Source organism: Dreissena polymorpha, chromosome 9 (assembly GCF_020536995.1).
Source record: "Dreissena polymorpha isolate Duluth1 chromosome 9, UMN_Dpol_1.0, whole genome shotgun sequence".
Taxonomy (NCBI): domain Eukaryota; kingdom Metazoa; phylum Mollusca; class Bivalvia; order Myida; family Dreissenidae; genus Dreissena; species Dreissena polymorpha.
Window position 1 is genome coordinate 55,230,824 of NC_068363.1, and position 14,465 is coordinate 55,245,288.

Here is a 14,465-nt window from a genome sequence, read left to right on the forward strand (position 1 = left end):
CATGAAGCTGCACATTTTGAGTGGTGAAAGGTCAAGGTCATCCTTTAAGGTCAGAGGTCAAATATATGTGGCCAAAATCGCTCATTTTATGAATACTTTTGCATTATTGAAGATAGCAACTTGATATTTGGCATGCATATGTATCTCATGAAGCTGCACATTTTGAGTGGTGAAAGGTCAAGGTCATCCTTCAAGGTCAGAGGTCAAATATATGAGGCCCAAATCGCTTATTTTATAAATACTTTTGCAATATTGAAGATAGCAATTTGATATTTGGCATGCACGTGTATCTCATGGAGCTGCACATTTTGAGTGGTGAAAGGTCAAGGTCATCCTTCAAGGTCAGAGGTCAAATATATGTGGCCCAAATTGCTTATTTTATGAATACTTGTGCAATATTGAAGATAGCAACTTGATATTTGGCATGCATGTGTATCTCATGGAGCTGCACATTTTGAGTGGTGAAAGGTCAAGGTCATCCTTCACAAGGTCAAGGTCATCCTTCAAGGTCAAACGTCATATAGAGGGACATTGTGTTTCACGAAGATAGAAACTTCATATTTGGCATGCATGTGTATCTTATGGAGCTGCACATTTTGAGTGGTGAAAGGTCAAGGTCATCCTTTACAAGGTCAAGGTCATCCTTCAAGGTCAAACGTCATATAGGGGGACATTGTGTTTCACAAACACATCTTGTTTTTAATTAAATATATTCACATTTATGTCAATTTTCTGTAAAATGGCCTCTATATAATCGAAACTCATACTCACAAAGCATGTTGAGGCAGTTTTTTTTTAAATAGAAGTTTGTTTAAGATAATCGGTAGCGCGTTTTACGACATAGGATTTTAGGCGGGAATACAACTCGAGTACAGTCTAATATCGACCGGGTACGATTTAGTATATTTACCGTACCCGGGGTACATGTAAGTATACTTAAGAGTACCCGGGGTACAGGTAAGTAGCACCCGAGTCGACAATGACCAATGGAGTCCATATTAAGGGATTAATTATGTCATGCCTGGGGTCGGGCAGCTTCCAGTACTTTGTCCGGAGTATTAGTCTTTTAACTATATCACCTATTCACATGAAACTTCATATATGCATATATGGATAGATCTCACTGATGAGAAGTTCAGTGCACAAGAACTATAGCTATAGCCCCTTCATTACTTTATTTATCTCACTTTTTTATTGTCCGGGTCATAACGTAATTACAATAAGACCCATTTACATCAAACTTCAAACAAAGGTAGGTTGTGGTGTATAGAAGTGCAGCGTTCAACAATCATAAGTCGAGAACTCTGGCTTGCATATTTCACAATTCTATGCCTTTGTTGGTTTCACATTTTTTCTTGGTTTCCTGTTTTCCTGAAACTACTAATTCATGATTGAAAATTAAGTTTTTATTACATTTAGAAAGGAAATCATACTGCTTATATGGGTTATATAAAATATTTCAGTTGTGTGTGGTATTTTGTATTTTATACACAATAATGAAAAGTGATATAAGCCCTTGGTGTTATATGTCTGTTTGTTTAGAGGGAAAAAGACAGCACAGGAACTAACGTCTGGGATATCATATCCTTATCAGAAAACAAAACAGTTAATAACTGAAACTGCAAATATAACTTAAATGTATTTAAACATCATCGATTCTATTGGAGAAGTGGTGTGTCCCATAATTGAAACTAGCCAGTACAGTATGTTTCAAGAAGACTCCCGCATGTCTCTGCTAATAACGCTACCAGTGCACGGTGTTGTTAAAGATAAAAAACAAACAACTACAATAACAAAACAATGAACCTAACACACTGCCCTATTCAGGCATTTTGTGTAAAAAAAAAACAACTTGTGGAATGTAACCGGTACACTAAGGTACGACATTGCACCGAAAATGTTTGCAAACTAAATTTCTAGGAAAAAAACCTCCAAAACTGTTACACGGGAATAAACAGCAAAAGAAATACAATTCCGAATGACAATAATTATGCTTCCAATGTTATTGTCTTTCTGGATTGTATTTATCATCACAGTAATGGATAAAAGCAACGTTTGGATTATCAAAAGGTAAATGCAATATATTTTCGAGACAAGTCACTATATATACAGTGAGTGTTGCAAAATTATGGTCGGAACGTTTTATATTCATCTTTACAGAAATATCGATATGTGGTTCTAATCTTTTACCATCTACATATACATCTACATTGTACATCGCTGCAATCACGCATGATTATTATGCGACGGGTGGTGAAAGAATAAGAATAAAGAATGAGGGACAGTAAAGTAAGAAGAGCTTGATAGTTAAAAGACAGAAGGAAAGTAAAGCAGAACACCAGCTACGTTTCGCCCTTCTCCCTCATGCCTCTCTGGCTACGGTGGCCGCTGAGAGGATTGAGCCTCAACCGGCACAGCCACAAGGGGTCATTAGGAGTTACTTTGTAGCTGGAGCTGACAACTTATTCAGAATCTGGTTGTTGCTAGCCCACGCTTGAAGGATACCAAGTCGGGGGATTCAGCAATGGAGGCTGGTAGGTTGTTCCAGGTGGCAATGATGCTTGGAAAAAAGCTGTGGCGATAGTATGAAGTGGATGTCGATAATGGCAGGAACTTGATGGAGTGGTTTGCTCGTGTCCGGCTTGAGCCAGGGGAAAGGTATTTCGAGACTGGTATGTCCACGAGGTCGTTGGTTATCTTGTAGACCATTGTCAGCTTGGCTTTGGTTCTTCTGGACTCTAGAGTTTCCCACTGTAGGTGTTCGAGCATTGATGTGACGCTACTAGTATTGTGATATCTGTTCGTCACATAGCGGGCTGCTCGTCTTTGGACCATCTCCAGGTCGTGGATCTGCTCCTTATGGTATGGGCTCCACACAGTGCCGCAGTACTCTAGGTTGGGGCGAACGAGGGAAAAGTATGCTGCACTTTTTACCTCTTTGTTGCCTATCCGTAAGTTCCTGCGTAGGAAGCCAAGGGAACTGTTGCCTTTCTTGATCACTTGTTGGATATGTGGCTTCCAGGACATGTCCTTTGTTAGCTCCACCCCAAGGTATTTGGATGCGTCTTCACATGCAAGCGTGTGGCCTTTGAGGGTGTAACTGTACAGGAGTGGTGATCGCTTTCTGCACACTCGCAAAATGCAGCACTTCTCTGGGTTAAAGGACATACCCCAGAGCTTCTCCCAGTCCCATAGGCGACGGAGGTCTTCCTGAAGCACTTCACTGTCCTGCTCCGAGGATATTTCTCTGTATACTACACAGTCATCTGCGAAAAGCCTGGTCTTGGAGGAGACTGTAAGGGGTAGGTCGTTAATGTAAACAAGGAAGAGGATCGGTCCCAGAACGCTTCCCTGGGGCACTCCGCTGACTACTGGGGCGGGATCTGAGATTGCTCCGTCGACAGCAACTCGCTGTGTTCTATCTGTAAGGAAGGCTCGGATCCATTCCAAGGTCTGGCCGAGTATGCCGTAGTGGTGCAGCTTGGTCAGCAGACGCTGGTGACACTTTATTTAATATGATAACCAGAACACCAACCTTGGTTTGATGTTGGTAGTTTCTTTTAAAGCAATATCATTCAGATCTGAGCTAAAAAAATGTTATAATAAATTCATTGGAGGGATACTTGGATCATCTTGCTAATCATAAAGTGTTTGCTTAACATTTCATATAATCACTAAAATACAACCTTATCGTAAAATAAAGATTAAGCTTATTGATAATGGGCTCATAAAATGCGTACTTAGGTTCGTACGATACCAGTTTTAAAATGTGCTGTCAGTAGATTGTTACTCAGCAAAACATACCGTTACGGTACTATTTTATCTGTGAACATCTTTATAAATCCCTGTTAACGAAATATAAATCTCCTGTAGGCCACTTGACATTGGTAACCTAACATTGGTTCTGAATATGTTTTTTATTCGCGACCTGACAAATCAGTTCGTGTCTTTTTCTTTGATTTGGAATTTAATTTATAGGGCAATATGAACATATTTATCAACACATTTAATTAAGTCTACACATGTGATCGAGTGTTTACCATAAGAAGGAAGCGATACGATTATCTTTCATAATATCACACTGTAAGGTACGCCGCTCACGTATAAAACGGTCTTGTTCTAATAGCTTCCTTCAATAACAGCGGTGAGTTGCTTGCGAATAATGACTGGCACGAGTCCAACGCGGTAACTTATAAATATATCACTGTGTTATCACACTTTATTTTATAACAATTCAGGATTTGTAACTGTGTTTGGTTCGTCGAACTGATTTAAGATGCCCTGGTACAAGCCGGGATAAGAAGAAGTGGTATTTGCTTAGTTGTGTCAACATATTCATTATTCAGTTCTATGCTTGTTGCGCGGCACTATCTGTGCGACGTAAAAAATGTTAAACACTCTAAATCGAACTGAGGATGAGAACAGACCAGTTTTACCGCAATCATCTCGCGTATATATATATATTTATTAACTTCAATCGAAAGAGAACACAAATTGAGTGAGTTCGACACAGATGGTTTCAACCTAAACACAAATTCGACAAAGAGAACACCGTCACATACAATGACTTCTCAACAAATGGCTTCCCAGTCAACGCCTCGAAATGAGTAAGTTACAATATTTTCAATAACACATCTACACAGTGGTATGTTAACAATGGAATGGGCTTTATAACATTTATTACGATATCGGATTCTGTTTTAAAGTGTATATTAAACTGGAATTGTTGTATAGGATACGTATGATGTAATTTGGAAAGCAACGAGTACTTTAGAAAATACGCGACCATGTCAACTTAAACAAGCATTTAAAATAAGCGAATGGTATTATTCAATTTACTTTGCCATATGTTCTTATTCGTTAAAGCGTTTGATGCCAAGTGTGTAAACAGTTCCGTGTTTTGCTGTTTTTTTTAATTAAGTAAAGTGAACGTTTATATGTTGTCAACAAACTTGCATTCATTTTAGGTAAAACGCATTGAATCGCAAGTTGGTATCATATTCTTTAAGCTTGTTTGTTTAAATATGCGTTGCATGCAAACAGATGTACACAGTTATTGTGTTGTTGTTTTTTTAATTTGGGATTTTATCTTGTCAGTATATGTTAAAATATCGGCATAAATCTCGGATCATAGACGAACTATTTATTTGCGTTTATGTCATTTACCGTGTTTGAATCATCATGTGTATGCTGAATGATGTTTTGAATAATTGAAATTATGAGTATTTGTTCATACGTTATAAGTAAGTCTGACACTTTTGCATTCATCTAACCGCATCCTGTTATTAGGATATGATTGCAATTATTTTAGAGGAAAATACATGTTGCGGGAAGTTAAATGTCTGCTGACAACATAAGCACACGTTCCTTTAGGTTTATATATTGTGCAATTAAATCCGATATGTTTTAATCTTCGCTTATTAGTAGAAAATATATTGGAAAGATATATCTTAAGCCATCACCATGTATACTAAGTGTTGCTGTTTTCTGCTATGCTATATCAAGTAAGCGGGTTGAAGGGCGCTAACACTTCAACACACAAGAACGACAAGTGAAGAGGCAAAACGACACACGATGTGTTCTTCGTTATCGCAGCTCCCCCTGTAATCGACTTTTGACCCGTCAACAAACAAGAACAACACATTAGAGATGCTAACACAGCATGGCATTAATAAACTTAAATCTTGCGTGTGATTTCCATTCTGCCGTGTTTACTGATTTAACCGTTGTTAAGGTTCATGGGGGGGGGGATAAAATTAATTAAAAATTCGCTTTGGTTTTTCTTCATTCAATGTGGTACAATATGGTCAAACTATATATCATTTTAAAGCTAAAGACGGATAGAATAACATAAACACATTTTTGACATTCAATATTTGTGTGCTTTATTCATATTTTGGTTTAAAACCAATACATTTTTACACTTATTTACAAAATCTCAATCTAAAGTTAGGAAGGATATGCACTACCTTAAGTTGAATAAATACAAAGCTATATACATATACAAGGTCAAGTTAGCAACATTTCACAGAAAATTATTGTCATAAAACAACAAATGAGTTTTTATTCAACTGCCTATTTTGGATAAATTTCCTAAACAAAGTTCTAAAAATAACTAAAACGTAACTACTTTTTAAAAATCCAGGTATGGTGGATAGTAAGAGTCACAATTCTTTTTCAAGGGCTTAACAATTTTGTTATTTACCTCTCAACCAAATTGCAAATTTAAACCATCTAAGATTGAAATAGATTGCAGACGACATATAACATTGTAAAGAATTATAAAGAAATTGGCAAACCGATTGATTTTATATTTCGATTACTTCTACCCATTTTGAAAGCGTGGCCCTCGCTGTGCTCCGTAGAAAAACGTGCAAAACAAATCGGTCGAAACCACGTGCAGTAGTGAGAAAACCGGGTATGTGTATACACATACCTGAGAAAACACAAACATATTTTGACAGTTGGTTCGCAACTAGTAAAACAACTATTAACATTAATCAGCAAGAGATCGCACTCAATAACAGAAATGACCACGTAGAGATATCATCACTTACCCTATTTCAAATATTTTCCAGCTGAAAATTGTCCCCCACACGTCTTTTTTAGTTTATTTGTATTGTTTTTTTCTGGAGCCGAAGTGCATCTCACAGAATATCCATCTAACTCCGTTGTTTTCACTTTCGTTATTAAAAACTTTGTTTAAAACAATTATTTCTCCTTTTAGATTGTTAAAGCGATGTGTTATTATATATTATCAATAGAATAGTATACCGTGATGAATTTAACGGAGTTACGTATCGATCTTTCTGTCAGTCTGTAAGCGTACTATTTTATGCGCAATAATATAAGTATGGTGATTCGACAACAATTGTAAACATTGGTGAAATGCTTCTTACATAGTTATTCTTTTGAGTGTTTATGAGGTCTGATCGTGCAGTTTGCAAACATCAACGGAAAGATTACAATCCAATGCATTTGTCATCGTCAACCGTTTGGAATGTCAATTAGGCGATGAGTTAGTTTTTAGCATGTTTCTTTTTATGTTATGAATTTACAAATGGCTGCCCCCATGGTGATGAAATGACATGTGTTCGAGTTTTGATATTTCTAGATATGTAAACTTTTTTTACTATTTAAGCGTAACTTGCCCTCGTCAATGTCGATATTATTCACTAGTTATATAATTTTCCGCCGAAATACGTGAAATAAACATGCTTCAGATTTTTGAAAATAATGTATATTTTAGTGTTAAAATCGCTTTGTATTTTGATTGATTTTGTGGATGGTATGATACGTTGATGTACAAAATTGATAGCAGTTTGAAGGAAAAACATCCTTTAAAGCATATATGTATACATTTTCAATGTGGCACTCTTCCTTTAGTCAAATTTGAGTTCAATGCTTGGGGTCCCATATTTTTCAAAATGAAGCCTCTACATGAACCTTAACACAAATACACATCAGGCCGAACAATATACGCGGCGAAATGTCAAATGAAGTAACTTGTCATTTTGCTTGTCCACATGTTAGCGAATCTTAAAATCTGCAAAACGCCTAACGACAAACAAGTTGCGCATGGACGACAATAGTATTTACGCGAAAACGAAAATATGGCACATTCATTTCTCGTTCATTCGCCCAGATTAGGCGTTTAGTGGACTTTGACAAACCATGGCCATTGACTTTTATGCGTATCTGTGTGTGTTCGTGTTTATTAAAAATACTAATTTCGAAATACTTCAATATATGGTATTTTATGAGGTCCGAGTTATTAAATTACTGATCATCTTGTTCCTATTAAAACCACGTCATCACAATACAAATGCTTACACTAATTGTATTTTAAAAGACATGTCCAGTTTAGTATATCGTAAACGAGTATTTTGAATATATTTAAAATACTATAAAATCAGAATCGCGTTAAGTCAAGCTAGGAAATAAACATTGGCATTAACGACTGAATTATATACTTGATCAAATGCACATTTTACCCAGCCGTACCGTGCTTTTTTTAGTTGTTAGACTATAACAGAATCAATAGACCTTTTACTTAACTTGTATTAGTACACTCATAAAGTTACGATATTATTACCTACGATGCATATGTTGAATATCTTACTAAAAAAGGATATGATGGAACAACAACAGTTGTCCAGTCAATACATGATATCTTTTGTAAGGCATTCTCTGAAATAGCTATAGTTTTATTTAATAATAAGGATATGACGAAGTTTTAACCTGCTTTTCATTAAGGCAACATTTAATATGTGAACCGAACGGAAAATCAAGACATCGTACTCCATGACAGCACACGTCACATGAACGGAACATTTTTCTTACTCCCCGTGTAAAAAGTAACTACGACAAAACGAAATGTGAAATTACTGACAGTTACTTACCAGGTATCCTATTAATGTTTCCATATTATGAACATTTACTTAATATTCCGATGTCAAACACAAGTATTCATCAATAAGTCATTCGAGTATTAAATTGGCTAGTGTTTATTTATTATACATTTTAAGATTTGTTTTTATAAATATTTCAGTGAATTTTATCGAAAGACGTTAACTGGAGGACGAATTCAATGCAAGAAGAGACATCATATAATGGCCAACTATATGGATGATAAATCTTTACCAGTAAGTATATAAGTCTTTATAAATTGTACTGTTTCTACTCAGGCGCGTACAAAACACATGATGTTTGAGCAACATAATATGTTTGTCAATTTTTGACGAAGTTATGTGTTTGAAAATATGACTAGATTGTAAATTTTGTTTAACAAATTTTCATTTCGCACCGTTATTTTTTTGTACCGAATTTGTTTTATTTTTGGCATAATTTTTTCGTACCGAAAATTTTCGTACCCACATTTTTTTCGTCACAAAAATGTTCGTACCAAAAATGTTCGTACCCACATTGTTTAGTCTTCAATCATTCCATCCCGCGAAACCCTTAAGGTGTCAGAACTCTAGTATGACTAGATTGTAAATAATGTTTATATACAAATCAATGTCGATGATTTAATTACTAGCAGATAACTCAAGCAGGATAATCATAAAAAGTGTCATTGTTTGCTTCCTTTTTAAACATCATCAATGTAAATATAATGATAAAATATACAAAAAACAGTCAACAGATCTGAGGATTTCATGTTTTAGACAGTATTGAAACCCTGTTTATTGCCGATCTACACAAACGCGTTGTAAACACTGACTACCGATTTTACGGCTTCATAAATAACACGTGGAATTAACAGCGCTTAATTGTCATGCTAGTATTTAACAGCAAATATGACTAATGCTGCACTGATCTGCTATTCGCCGAGAAATATATGTTATTATATGTTATTAAAATCAGAATACATGTTTAAAATAATCTGTAAGAGCTGTTGATCAAGAAATGAGATACTGTGTTAAAAATATTTTAAAAAGCTGATTAGAGTACATACTTAAGTTGATGTCTTTTTGGTCTGTGTAAAGTGATTATCTGGTTAGGGTTGAATAAAGAGAGAATGCTATCTTGCGATGCTAAGAACGGCAAAGGTATTCAGAGATGTATCCATACAAATATTAGAGTAAACGAAAAACAATAGTCCAATTTGAGAAGATTATTCCTAGTATAAACTCTTGTAAAGAAACATTCCGAATGCTGTTGAAGTACACTACACGAATCAATAGCTGCTTATTAATATCATTCGCGACATTTCTGTTTTAAACTTATCACAATTACCAATTATAAAATCAATACGTACGCGTTTAGTAAATATACAACTAGGATATTCATGGGGGGACCTTTAATGATGATGATTTCCTACAATTAACGAACATTGGACATTGTAGCCCCACACTCCCCAATAAATATATTCTGCTCGAGTTCCTGCATTTTCCTTGCAGATTTTGCTAACGGTTTAGAGAAGTTTATAAACCGATGTGCAGGTATCATGTCTGAACTTGGCTTATTCTTTTAAGCACATTTAATTTTTTGTTGAAACATTGTGCTTCCCACAAACCATATATATCGGCATTTTTTTCCAAAAACTACTTAGCTGAAAGTGTGCAAGTAAATGCAAATGCAAATGCAAATGCATGTGTTTATAGTCTGATTACTATATACATATTCCATCGACTTTGACATTTGCCCCCCCCCCGATCACTGGGATATCAGTCGTCCGTTTACATTCGGCGCAGTTTGCAGCCACGAAACATTGACTTTTATCCCTCACAGGTACCCATTTATACACCTGGGTAGAGAGGAGCAGATGTGGGATGAATTCCAGTGGTCAGGGCGGGATTCGAACCCGGGACCTCTCGATCCCTACGCAAGCGTCCTACCATTAGACCACCGCTCCCATATAGTATAAGAGGGTCATCAGACCCAAAATGTTTTTTACACGCGTTGTTCTTATATTACATTCGAGTTGCTTCATAAATTGACTTAAATTATACTGTTATTATACGTAATATGTTAAAAACAATACAAAACAGAACATAAAAACATACAAGCTTAATGGTAATAAATTTGTTATATACAAAATAATTGTAGTTATATGTTGGTAATTATTTAGTGATGGGCGATTCCAAAATGAATTAGCTGGTAACACTTAACACTTTGTTCAAGTTCGCCAAACAGTTCAGACGAAGCTATGAACATTACACAACATACAAATTTGAAATGCACGGATACATTTTTACATTGAAACTCTCTAGACCATGTCTGATTATGGGTTTTCCAAAAACAAAATCACCATGTCAAATTGTCGTGTAAAACATTTTCGAAATAACTTTTGAATTAGGGCTACGTGTGTCAAAAACAAGTTCACTGTTAGAATACAATTTGACATTAATATTTGAACATACTATTTATCTTGACAATGTATGGGCCAAGTTTGAATCTTGTCAAGTGTGTATCAATCAAGGTCACCTGGTCAAATGCACTAGACAAGACACATATGTACAGAACAAACGCACATACATGAACACGACTAAGATTAGTCACCTTACAATGTTCGTGCCAATTAACCGAAAAACATCATAATTCGAAATAAACAACAATAAAATAATGATTATAATCAGACCTGAGCACCAGATCTGTAACCTATGAGGCATGATTTAATGAAACCTTAACAAAGATCAACAATATATTTTTTTATATAAAAAAGTTTAGAGACATAACATCATATAGTTGTACATTCTTAAAATTGCCATGCAGGAAGAGAGCCGCAATAAGGTTGTGAAGGCAAAATTGCTAAGCTTTGTTGTGTATGTCCATCGTTTGCCACACAAAATAGCAGCGTCATACTCTATTTTTAAATAAAATTGTTAAAAATAAGAACAAATATAACAGCTAGATACATTTACAATAGTAAGATTACTATGGTGATTAATTGTGAAATTGGACGTATTTACTTTAATACATGCATCAATTTCTTTGTAATTAAAAAGGTCTTTGTTCGCACTGTACATAATAAACATAAAAATAAGTGCTTTATTATGTCAGTTTGCATCCATATATAGCTTAAATTCTGTATATGTGCATATACAGAAGAATGCAACTTTAATGGATGTTACGGGCAATTTAAAACATCGTAAAGCAGTGTGCTTGTAGAGACCTCCAAACAAATGTCTTGACCGAAACGTACAATTTAAATGTAGACATATATTAATCTCATAGCACCAGAATTTATCTTCAATTTATTTAATAACATTTAAATATAAAACATTTTTATCCAATTATCATTAAGTTACTTAATGATACAATTCAAACCAGATCATTAATAAAAGAATGGTATCAACTAATTCATGTCTTTTTTCCAAAGAACTAGAAGTGCAAAACGTAGAGGTTTTCCGACTACTCGAATAATTTTAAAAATAGTATATTCAAAGAAAATAAACTATATAGTAAACATATTATAAAAAACAATATACATGCTCTTGAGACGACAGTTGTTAAACACAAATCGTATCACGGCATCCGCATCTATAAAAAACGTCATCAAGTTCGATTAAAACATATCCGAATGAAACTTTCATCTCGTGCTAAAACAGCGATGGCGGTGTATTTGCTGCATATTTTACCGATTAGACAAATTCTTCGATATTCATTCGCCCCCTAAGGCAATTTCGAAAAACACGCCACACGTGAGGAATTTATAGCGACGTTCTAGTGATTTCGACATAAATATGTCACTATTTTTGCAGACTACCATTACAAATTTCTCTCCAGCGAACAGGTCTTATCGGTAATATGAAACATATTTGCTAATGCTAATTAGCGATATACTACAACTTTGAAGGGAAATTTGGTGTTTCAAATAGTTTATTTTTTATTTTTCCAAAGAATTTTTTTAGCTCAAAGCGTTGTTCATGCGTTTACTTACGTTAACAAGATGCCGGGTCAATATGAGGTGTTTTTGACGCGTTTATTCAATTCAGCAAAAAATGAGATACGGGACGTTATATGTGATAGAATAGTGTCTATAAATCTAAATAGTGTATTGGACATTTAAATAAAATATTGCTTAAAATGAGCAGCGTATTCTAAAACAAATAAAATATACTGTTTTACATGTACATCTTTACAGCGCCTTTTTAGAGTGTTGCGATATGTTGGTAAAGGATTATTGAGTAACGGGTTTAAGTAACATATAATTATTTACACGCAATATTCTTACCATTCTAGCAACTGTGATCTGAAAACCAAATGGGAGAAAACAACACGCTTCAATGTAACCTATATTGTTGTTAAGTAAATAAATTGCAAACATATATATTACTAGATATTATCTGGTAAAACACTGTATCAACGTTACTCACGCCTACTTTCTGATTTCACAATTCTTTCAAATCTTCAATTTTTACTTTTTCCTGTTGAGCTCCACGCGAGAGTGACAGTATAGACTGTCACATTGGCACGATATCAATGCGAAAAGTGAACATGTGTGAGTCACATGAGACTTAACAGAAATAATATAATGACGCTTTGTTGATTGACAAAATGTAACGTATGCGTATTGACTCTGACAAAAGGAAAACATTATATTTTCAGCATTACCATATAACTCTAAAAATACATAGTGATGTTTTTTTTCCTTTCTTTTTTCAGTTTATATACATCGATGAGAACAACAGGGATAAAGGTGATATTCTTAAACAACTGGCGCAAGAGATTCTGCAAAAGCTACCACAACTTTCCAAGAAACATCTTTTGCTTTCTATAACAAACGGTGATGATAGTTATGATTCTAGAACCCTACGTGTTGCTCTCGAACAGACATTACAAGGTATGCTTTCTCAAAACAATTATTGGGAATAACATATGTGTATGCCATCAAAAGGGTATAACAATAGAATATCATATATATATATCATCGGGAAATGACATGACACCACATGTTTTCGTTTGTATTGAGACAAACTACAAAATAACCTTATTATCATATTCTCGTTTGAAACAAAATCAAGCTTATCAATGACTAACTGATTTCGATACATTACAAAAATTGTGAATATATTAATTTTAATATTGTGATTATAATTTAAACAATATGGTTCACAATATTCCTTCGATTACGTTTTTCTTTAGAGTAAGTGACGAAATTAACTTGTTACTATATACAACAGGAATATATGAACATAGTCACTCGCAAACATAACAACTGATTGTTTTTCGTTAAAACATCACTGAATTGAATACTTAATGTCGAAGTGTCGAATGTATATCCGAATCAATATATGTAACAATAGAAACAGAAAATCACTAAAATAGTCTGATATCAAATTACATGTACATGCAGCATGTTAACATGAAATTATCGACAAGAAATACTTACACAAACCAAAAAGCATTTTCGAAATGTTAACAAAAACAATTTTTTAAATAAACAACGAGTAATACTCCATACATACATTAAGTAATACTCCATACATACATTAAACTATACATTTACCTGTAATCCCCGGGCACCATCGTGGCCGCGGTGATTTACCGCGATCGCGTTGGTCCACCGTGATATTGATTTCCCGATAACGTCCGCGGTGCTCATTCACTATCACCGCGATCTATCACGATAGAACCACATTGTGTAAGGCAGACATCGCGCTATACGTAGTGTAGATAACATTTAATTTAAGTATGTTTAAGTGAAGTCATATATGCATTGTTTCCATGAAACCTTTAACACATGGGCACTGTAAAAGTATGTTAAGAATGGGATTCAATGTATGACACCGTTTTATTTTCTTTCTGCAAGATCATATGCGACAAGATTTAGATACCGGCAATTGTCCCTGGCGTTATCCTATATACAACAGTTAAAAATGTTTGAAGAGTCTGAGATTCGTTAAAAAATGTAATTCAGCGGATGTTTTCTTGTTGCGAGTGACAAACAAACCTCCAGTTAAAAAGTCCCGATTAAAACTTCTTTAAATAAAACCTTTCTGTTTACGTCTGACTACTTA

At 34.8% G+C, this 14,465-nt stretch overlaps 1 long non-coding RNA gene across 1 annotated transcript; it reads left to right on the plus strand.

The window, feature by feature from the left end:
* The first annotated feature begins 3,950 nt into the window (after positions 1 to 3,950).
* On the plus strand, positions 3,951 to 13,428 carry LOC127845536 (uncharacterized). Its single transcript, XR_008033251.1, has 3 exons — positions 3,951 to 4,607; positions 8,552 to 8,645; positions 13,111 to 13,428. It is a non-coding gene; the product is annotated as an uncharacterized LOC127845536 (long non-coding RNA).
* Positions 13,429 to 14,465: the final 1,037 nt, after the last annotated feature.